At 40.2% G+C, this 8,623-nt stretch overlaps 1 long non-coding RNA gene across 16 annotated transcripts in view; it reads left to right on the top strand.

Annotated features, from left to right (window-relative positions):
* Window positions 1-3,513: 3,513 nt before the first annotated feature.
* The window catches only part of LOC119361798, a 6,822-nt gene continuing 1,712 nt past the window's right edge, over window positions 3,514-8,623 (top strand). For 5 of the 16 annotated variants that reach the window (XR_005172998.1, XR_005172995.1, XR_005172975.1 and 2 more), the window contains exons 1-9: window positions 3,514-4,195; window positions 4,280-4,346; window positions 4,446-4,610; window positions 4,903-5,112; window positions 5,261-5,554; window positions 6,210-6,345; window positions 6,428-6,459; window positions 6,911-7,022; window positions 7,420-7,941. This is a non-coding gene — a long non-coding RNA (uncharacterized LOC119361798). Of the gene's footprint in view, window positions 4,200-4,279; window positions 4,351-4,445; window positions 4,611-4,902; window positions 5,113-5,260; window positions 5,555-6,209; window positions 6,346-6,427; window positions 6,460-6,910; window positions 7,023-7,419; window positions 7,942-8,623 lie in introns of all 16 variants that reach the window. The other 11 variants (XR_005173003.1, XR_005173000.1, XR_005172977.1 and 8 more) reach the window with 6 other exon arrangements.

The following is an 8,623-nucleotide window of genomic DNA, read 5'->3' as shown; positions in this document are numbered from 1 at the left end:
TTTCCATTATGCAGGGCCGGACCCAAGAAAAAAGTTGAGACGGGCAACAAAGTAGGGGCAGACCCCCTATATCAATTCCACTAAATCAATCATTATTATAAGGGACAACTTTTGTACGAAAATTGAACTATTATATGCTTATTTTTGCATATTATATATAAAAAAGTGTTGTGTGCAAATTTTCTTTTCAAATTTCTACTTTCCTTTTTCTTAGAGGCTATTAACAATGAAACTACTTTATTAGTATTCTTAGAAAACTTCATTATTTTTATTTTTAAGTTTCTATTTCATTTTCTTTGTATAGAAAACTACACATATTATAGGTATGCCTATGCCTTTGTACAGGGCCGTCTCTAGGAATTCGGGGGCCCTGTGCGAAATGCAAAATGGGCCCCTAAATTTAGAAAAGACTGTGTAACTAAAACCTAATACAGCTAAGCGTACTCTCAGATAATTGCATAATTTCAAATGAGTGTTATCACATATACTATTTAGAATATATTAGAAACTAATGCTGAAAGAGTGATGGTACTACTAAAGCAATAAACTGACCTCGTCTTCTTACAAAAATGAGTATCCATCTTGTGTTTCTTGAAATGAAGATTTCACTTATATCTTCGTAATAATTTTCTTCAAGGTATCATTTCCCACTGTTATTGTCATCAAAAAATTCGGTCTTTCTTGAAATGAAATATGCAAGTATAGCTAGCTATCACACAAGTATGAAGAATTAGCACTAGCACTAAAAAATGGATTACGGACAGTGTATGACATTGATCGTATTAATTTGATTAGAACCAAGTACAAGCCTAACTGAGTAGTACTGCTATACTAGTAGGGATTACGTTCGATTTGGCATGAAAATATAGAAAGAATCAGAGAAAGATTGTATATAAAAATTGACCTAATGCAGTGTTCATCACCCATCGAATTTGATTAAAAACTTATGATTTACGGCTTACTTGGGATATATTTGGGGATGATTGGACGAGGAGTTGTAGTAGCAAAGCCGGCGGCGACGGCCAGATGCACGGTGGACTCAGGTGTGTTTGGTAGCATGTATGAGCCTAGCCTAATTTTTCTCTTCTGATACATGCTGAGTGTAGACATATTGAGTCCATGGATTTGCTGTTGTTTGGCAGCGGTATATGTGCCGAGACATGCTGGGCTAAGAGTTTGTTTGGCAACCTGTATGTATGTAGACATGCTGAAAATTTTGAATTCCGAATAATTTTTTTGAATGATGAACAAAATTGAAAAAATGTGAACAAAAAATTAATCATATTTTTAAATTCTAACCTTTTATTGAAAATTTAAAATTCCAAAGTTTTTCTAAAATTTAAATAAATTTCAAAATTCTGAACTTTTTCGAAAATTTTAAAAAATGAATTTTGATTTTTCTAAAAAAAATAAACAAAAATTGAAATATGAAAATTTTTTGAAAAATTATTTTTTTGAAATTATAAACATTTTTTGCAAATTTAAACAAAATCTGGAATTCTAAACATTTTTGAAAATTGAAACAAAATTTGAATCTCTGAACATTTTTTTTGAAAATTTAAACAAAAATTAAAATTATGAATTGTTTTTTTAAAATTTAAACAATTTTGGAATTCTGAACATTTTCAAAAAATTTCAAAAATGAAATTATGATTTTTTTTTCAAAAATATAAAAAAATTCTGAAATTCTAAACATTTTTGAAAATTTAAATATATTTGGACATGCTCTGGTGGGTGGGGATGAGGGTCGGGGCCAGCATGGCTGCCTCCATGCACCCTTTGGGTGCATGAGATGGGCATGGCTGAGGGCCCTTTTTTGCATGAGTTGGACATAGCCCAGGTGAGCTCATACACCCTACCAAACAAGCAAAAGTGGGACGGATTAGGAACTTTTGCCTCCATGCACCCTCCATACACCCTGCTAAACACACCCGAAGGCGACTGCGATTGATCTCGTCGTCGAATTAGTCGGCAGCACCTCGCTATCCCCACTGGGAATCGTGGAGACACGAGCGCCTGGTTTCGTGAGTAGGCCTGACTTGTGTTTCTTTATCTGAATTTCTACAAACAGGCCCAAAGCCCCAAACAGACTGGGGCATGGGTACTGGGCTAACTCGGCCCCTACTACTTTTTTATCCGAATGACCGGCAATTTTCGTTCGATCGTGAACCACGCAGCTGCAACACGCCCAGCAACGATGATGAATCGGAACAATTTTACCGATTTTCTCTCCGTTTAGCGCCCCCCGATTTTGGGGGCCCTGTGCCATCGCACAACTCGCACACCCTTGTCAACGGGCCTGCCTTTGTACATCATCCCATGCGAAGCTTAATTGAACTCTAACTTCGGATATATAGCCAAACCTCATACCATAATAAAGTTTCATTGGACCGATTAATCAAAACTAACACAAAGAAGATATATCTATGAGTTCCCAACACACCTGTGTGTAGCTTTCAGATTCTGTTCAACAAAATATACTACTATAGCTAGTTAACTTGTGCTCTGAGCCAAGGAAAACATATGAAGCATGCACGTAACCATAAGAACTCAAGATGGTCGCCGCCGGCTAGTACATATGTGATGTCGACCCAATCTAGATGTCAAGTGATTTCGTACGGATAGGTTTGGTCTTGTGCTTGTATGTGTGTAAGTAGTGAAGTACACACCCTACCCCTTTGTAATTTGCATAACCATGAGAGATCAATAAAAAAAGAACATTAGGTATGATACGTACCGGTTGCCACCAATCAAGCCATGCATCGGTGTGTGTGCCTGTATTGTGAGTCAATCAACTAGATATCAGTCAGCCGTGTTGTGTTGTATGTGTTGTATTGTGAGTCAATCAATTAGATATCAGTCAGCCGTGTTGTGTTGTACTCCCTCCATTCTAAAATATAGTGCGCCCACGCTTCCCGAGGTTCAACTTTGACCATAAACTTAACCAACGAGACCAACTGCGGCGGGAGAAAAAATTATATAATTGAAAACTTCTTTCGAATACGAATTCACTGATATAATTGTTGCTCCCGCCGCAATCAGTCTTGGTAGTTAAATTCACAATCAAAGTTGAAGCACGGGGATAAAGGAAGCACTACATTATGAAATGGAGGGAGTATGGTTGTATCGTGAGTCAATCAACTAGATATCAGTCAGCCGTGTTGTGTTATATGCGTGCGTATTTTGATCTCGAAGGAAGAATTCATCAAGTCCAATGTGCCCGCTTGTCAAAAAAGAAGAAGTGACCGGCCAAAATTGTAAATTCGGTCACTTGACCCCTAGCCAGTCCTGCTAGGCTACCCGCCTAGCAAGGGCAACTGAGTGCGCTAGCGATCCAGGGCCGAACGATCTTTTTACTAGCGCTCGTTTTTGGCCGCTGGCAGCCGGTCAACCGTTGGTATTTTTCTACGTTTGTCGCTGCTTCCTGAACGGACGACGGGTGACCCTGGTTACCTGCTGCATCGAAACTCGAAAGAACGATGTGGGTTTGCCTCGTTTCGGTGGGCGAAAAGAGGGAAACAAAGCGATGGAAATATCTTCCTCGTCATCCCTCTATCTCTTCCCACCCCTCTCCTCTTGGGCTCTTCCCCATGCCGCCGCCACCACTTCCCCCATCCTCTTGGACGCCTCGTCTCTTCCACCTCCGCCTCCATCACCTCCTCCTCCCCTGCCTCCGCACCCGACCACGCGCTGTGGACGAGGAGGCAACAGCTCGGGAGGCAGGCAAGAGGAAAATGGGAGTGATCCCCTCCCGAGCCCCGCGCCTCTCCTCTTTCCCACTGCGCCGCCAGCCCCTTTCCCTCCCATCTCGAGCTGCTGCAGCTCCTCCCTCAACCCGCGGCGAGCCTTCTTCTCCGACCGTTGTTGCCCGCACTGCTACCGCCACGGCCTGCTACTGCTCCTCCTCCTCCAGCTCCTCGCCCCAGCGACGCTTCCTCCCCTCCTCTCATGCAAGGCGTCTTGGGGTGTGGAGGCGGCGGGGCAGCAGCCAGTCGTTGCCCTGCAGGGGCAGCAACAGGTCGGCTATCCTGTTGTGGCGGCGACACGTCTAGAGGAACCGGTCGCCCTTCTCCTGGATGAGCGCCGGAGCCGAAAAGCCGGAACTGACCATTGAGGAGCCGGGGCAGCCATGCCACATAGGAAGGTCGAGGTGGACCAGGAGAAGCTGCACGAGGCTCCATCGGCTCCTGCTCAAGTAGGTGCACACACTCTTCTCCTCTTTCTGATTTTGCCTCCTTCCAGTGCACTGCTGTTAGTGCTTCTATCATTGTTTGTGCAGATTTGGTTTCTCTATGCCTACATGGTGTTTGATGAAAATCCAAGAAGGACGGGGAGGATTGATCTATGTATGTAAGCCATCTAATTTAATTCTTCAAATAATTAGTTCCGGTCAATCATAACAAGACGAGTAGCTTTGCTTACGTTCTCTTTGATCCTTTCTGAAGGCGGATAAGAGAAGAAAACTGAAACATGTTCACTAGAGTGGCCTGGGGTGGCCTGCGAGCTACGAGGATGGGGCTGCGAGACTGGATTGGCAGCCGACAGCGAGAGAGGAAGGGTGGTTGTTCCTGTGATGAGGTGGTGATGATTGCCATAGTGGAATTTTGTAGGTAAAATCCGAGATGTCTCTTGTTGTGTTATTTGTGTGATGAATTTATGTGGTAGATAGATAGATTTCTTTTTGAAAGTCTGACATGCCTACAACTGTTGGGAAATGAACTTGTTAGCTCTGTTTAATTTAATGGCATATTAAACCTGATGCAGCTTGTAGCTGGTGATGTTTTTTTAGTAACTGTAATTGTTTAGTTCGATGCCATGTCATTCATCTAAATTATTTGAGAGTTGCAAATGATGTTTCCATCTTGCAACACTATTGAAAAGGGAGCGCCTTGTGTGTTTTAGGTACGACGGCAGCGAGCTTTGAGGGCCCCCGGTTTGGTGGCAGCATGAGCCTCGTGGAGTTGTCTCGGACAACATCACATCTATTTGTTTTTGTTTCCCCACTTAGACTACTGCTTTGATTCTGAAGTGTGGAGATGGATGTGACTTACCATGGAGGAAGTGGGTACAATATCCATTTGAAAGATGCAGCAGGCTCAAAATAAGTTTCCGGTAAGCTTTCATATTTCCCTGTTTCATCCCTCTCTCTAACTGTGACTATGCAAGCGTTGGTTAATTACACCCCTCTAAATCGGGTGCTCCTGTCGTTTTTCTCATTTGGTATGCTCTTGTCCTCTCCTTGACCACCACTCATATTTAGGTGCAAGTGTAGCTGCAAGCCAGATTGGTTCTTACAGCAATGGAGTGATTTGTACCCTGCAAAGTTCCTCTCTTGGTTCACTGACACGATCAACCTATGTGCACGTAGATGATGTTTTGTTTCCCTTCCTAGAATCTCTGTTATATATTGGTGTTGATGTTTTCTTCACTTGGAGATGCAAAAACAGCCCGAGACAGTTCAGGCTGAGGATTCTCCCTCGCTCGAGGATTCCAGTAACTATGAGTTCTAGGCGAAGATGTACGTTTCCTACAGACATTTTCAGTTTGACGAGAGGTACTTTACAACTTACAAGTATTGCAGCTTATTCAGCTGAAATTTCCAGAAAACAACCGGGAAGGCTACAAATTATCAGCTTGCCCCTGTCTTTGCAGTACAAATAAAAACTACATTCTGTCATCTTCAGTTTGCTGAGCCTGTCTATTTTTTTTTCTTTCTTTGTTTTTTCTTAGGAGTAGAGTATGACCTGCTTTCGTTTATTATAATGTAAATCGGAGGGCTGCCTCTTTTTCAATAAAACATAACTGTTGTTGAAGCGAAGAGGGTAACAGACAGCTGGGGTTTAGTTCTATATGATTCATTACTTCACTGCATGGTCTCGGTCATGAACCCGCAGTGTGTCTACCAGCAAACCATATAGAACTGTGGACGAGCTTGCTTCTCATGTTTAGCTTTTAATTTACACATGACTAAACTGAAGGAATTGTGGGCGAGCAATTAATTATGTATTTGAACATGTCAAGAAATGTGCAAAGTATATGTTTATTACTTTTTTCCCTTTCCCCATTCCCTACTTTTTGATAACATTCAAAATATGTGCTATCGCTCATTGGTAATTTCCTTTTAGGTGGATAGATGATGTTGTTTTGTGTTAGTTATATTTTCCGTGAGTAATCCAAGATATTTCTGAATTTATGTTGTCATTTTGCAGCTTTGCCATTCAGCTTGAAAAAGTATGTTCCGTCTAGGACAGAGAACCATGATTATCACCACTGTTGGAGGAAAAAGCTAGAGCAATTATGTTTCTACTTTCATGCATTATGGTTGTCTATTCTCGGAAGGATAGAGTAAGTTTCCCTTTTATACAAAGGCACTATTCAGGATCTTAATAAGCTCAGGATTCTCAGGCCATGGTCTTTGCTCTTTCAGGTTTACATATTTCGTATGCCTAAATAGTGAAGGTACTTTATTTTCATTTAACTGTTTCTATGCTATTCTCTCATTGTCTGTGTTGGCTAAGAAATACTAATGTAAATATTCTTCGATTTGAAAAGTTGTCATCTCTCATTTTTTTCGTTTTACCGCTTTCTTGTGCTACTGTTAGGCAAATTTAGCTTTCAATTCAACAATTTGCTTGCTTTCTAAAGCATGTACTACTGTTGAAGTTCAGTATATCAAGTAATAATAGTGTGTTAAAATGAATAATACACATTGAGCTATATATATTTGCTGCAATTTGGGGCTGCTGTTGTAATGTGGTATATCTCCTCCCTTGTAATATGTAAGGTTGTGACAGTTTAATATTCTTCCGCTCAGCAGCACCAAGTACGTGTTTGCAGCCTTTCTGTGCTACATGTGAGTTCAGTTTACTGCTAACTGCAGTTGTTTATGGATTAGTGTATTTTGTTGTAGGTTAAATGGAGTTAGTAAGACCATATTTGATGCTGATCATAAGATACTAACGGGCTCCATGTAATCCCAAGTGCATTGAACAACAATTGTCATTTTGCAAGATCTTCTAGAGGTACTTCATTTTTGCTGATGAAAATGACTACTCACAAAATTTTAATATGATAATTTTGCTGATTTGATACATTATCTTTCAAGTTAATTCAGAGATTTGATGATACAGTTTAGAGTACCAGCGGTGTTATGTTCCACAGTCCACACTCTTTCCTTGAAGCAATTTTAGAAATATTTGAAACTATGAGTGACCAATTTTGAATTATATGGAATGGATTCCTGAAGAAAATCTAATTATTGATGTTTTTTATGGTGGTACTATGTTGCTGGTTTGATTACTGATAAATGCTTGATGAAATGACCGAAATGTTTTTTTTGTCGGGCGACTTAATTTATTATTGTTCTCTTTATCCCTTGAAAAGTGCTGTGTAACAATACAAATTTGCTTTCGTTCGCAGGGCTATATGTCCTATGCTCCTCTTGACGACATATATGAGGACTCGCAACCCTGAGCCTGGAAGACAACCGTTAAGGCGGTGGTCATGGGGCAACGATAGTCGATAGCTACTATCAGAACATAAACGTATGGCCCTCCTTGTTGCCATGAAGGATTATCGTCTATTGGATTTGCAGAACCAGTTAATGACAAGATGATGGTAGTAGCAATGGAGGGTCGTGGTTTCTGAATGCTGAGACTTCCAGTTTTTAGTATGGTAAACTCCAAATTTGGAAATGATATTGTCCAATGTATTCACGCAATTAGATATCATTTTAGATTATCTTCCCTTGGAACTTCTGCCATGTAAAGCATGGTTGCCTTTGATTTACCGTTGTGCTATGAACATAATGTATTGGCGTCCTCTTCTCACGAATCATGCTGACACTTAGCTTCTGTTTTCCGATGTAGGGTTATTTAGTATGAACAAATATGGCAACAGTCATTAGTCGTACTGTTTCTTGAGGTGATGCCACTGCTACAGGTATGACATTATCGTTGGACCTTCAACTATATTTATATTATGTATATGCTTCCAGAGAGTACTTGTTTCTGTACTATATACTAAATGAAAAAAAATCCTTTTATGCTAAAACATGACATGGCTAATTAGTAATTGCACTACATTCCTAATAACTTTTAAACTTTTGGAAGGCATGACAATGTTCAACCTTGATTAGGTACGTACATAAAGTACTACCCTTTAACGATTTGAAAAGGCATGTCATGTGATACAACTCGCCTTGCTAACTGTGCTACAAAGTGTCTAAACCTTGCATTTTATATCAGGATGGTAAAATTTCAACAATACATCATCGTTCAAACTAAACTGAACTTGATAGAGTTTCACCGGATGCAAAACCACTGTTGATAATTTAGCTAATCGATCATGAAGTTGGTGGTTACTCTACACTGCAGAGTACTGTAAAATAGGAAAACACTAATAAATGTTGTAGTTGTATATTGACTATAAGTGAACCAGTTCTAATTGCTAATTAAAATACAAATGAAGGAACACTTGCGTGATCATACTGCAATTAATTTAACATACCTTAGATTTGAAAGACTGCTTGTTTCCCCCCTTCTATTGCCAAGTTCATGGTTTCCTCGTTGTCATATTGTTCACAAAGAAATTTTTCTCCGAGGTTCCTGAACCCAATAGTTGA

The sequence above is a fragment of the Triticum dicoccoides genome, chromosome 1A, assembly GCF_002162155.2.
Source record: "Triticum dicoccoides isolate Atlit2015 ecotype Zavitan chromosome 1A, WEW_v2.0, whole genome shotgun sequence".
NCBI lineage: Eukaryota > Viridiplantae > Streptophyta > Magnoliopsida > Poales > Poaceae > Triticum > Triticum dicoccoides.
This window is presented reverse-complemented; position numbering and strand designations above follow the sequence as displayed.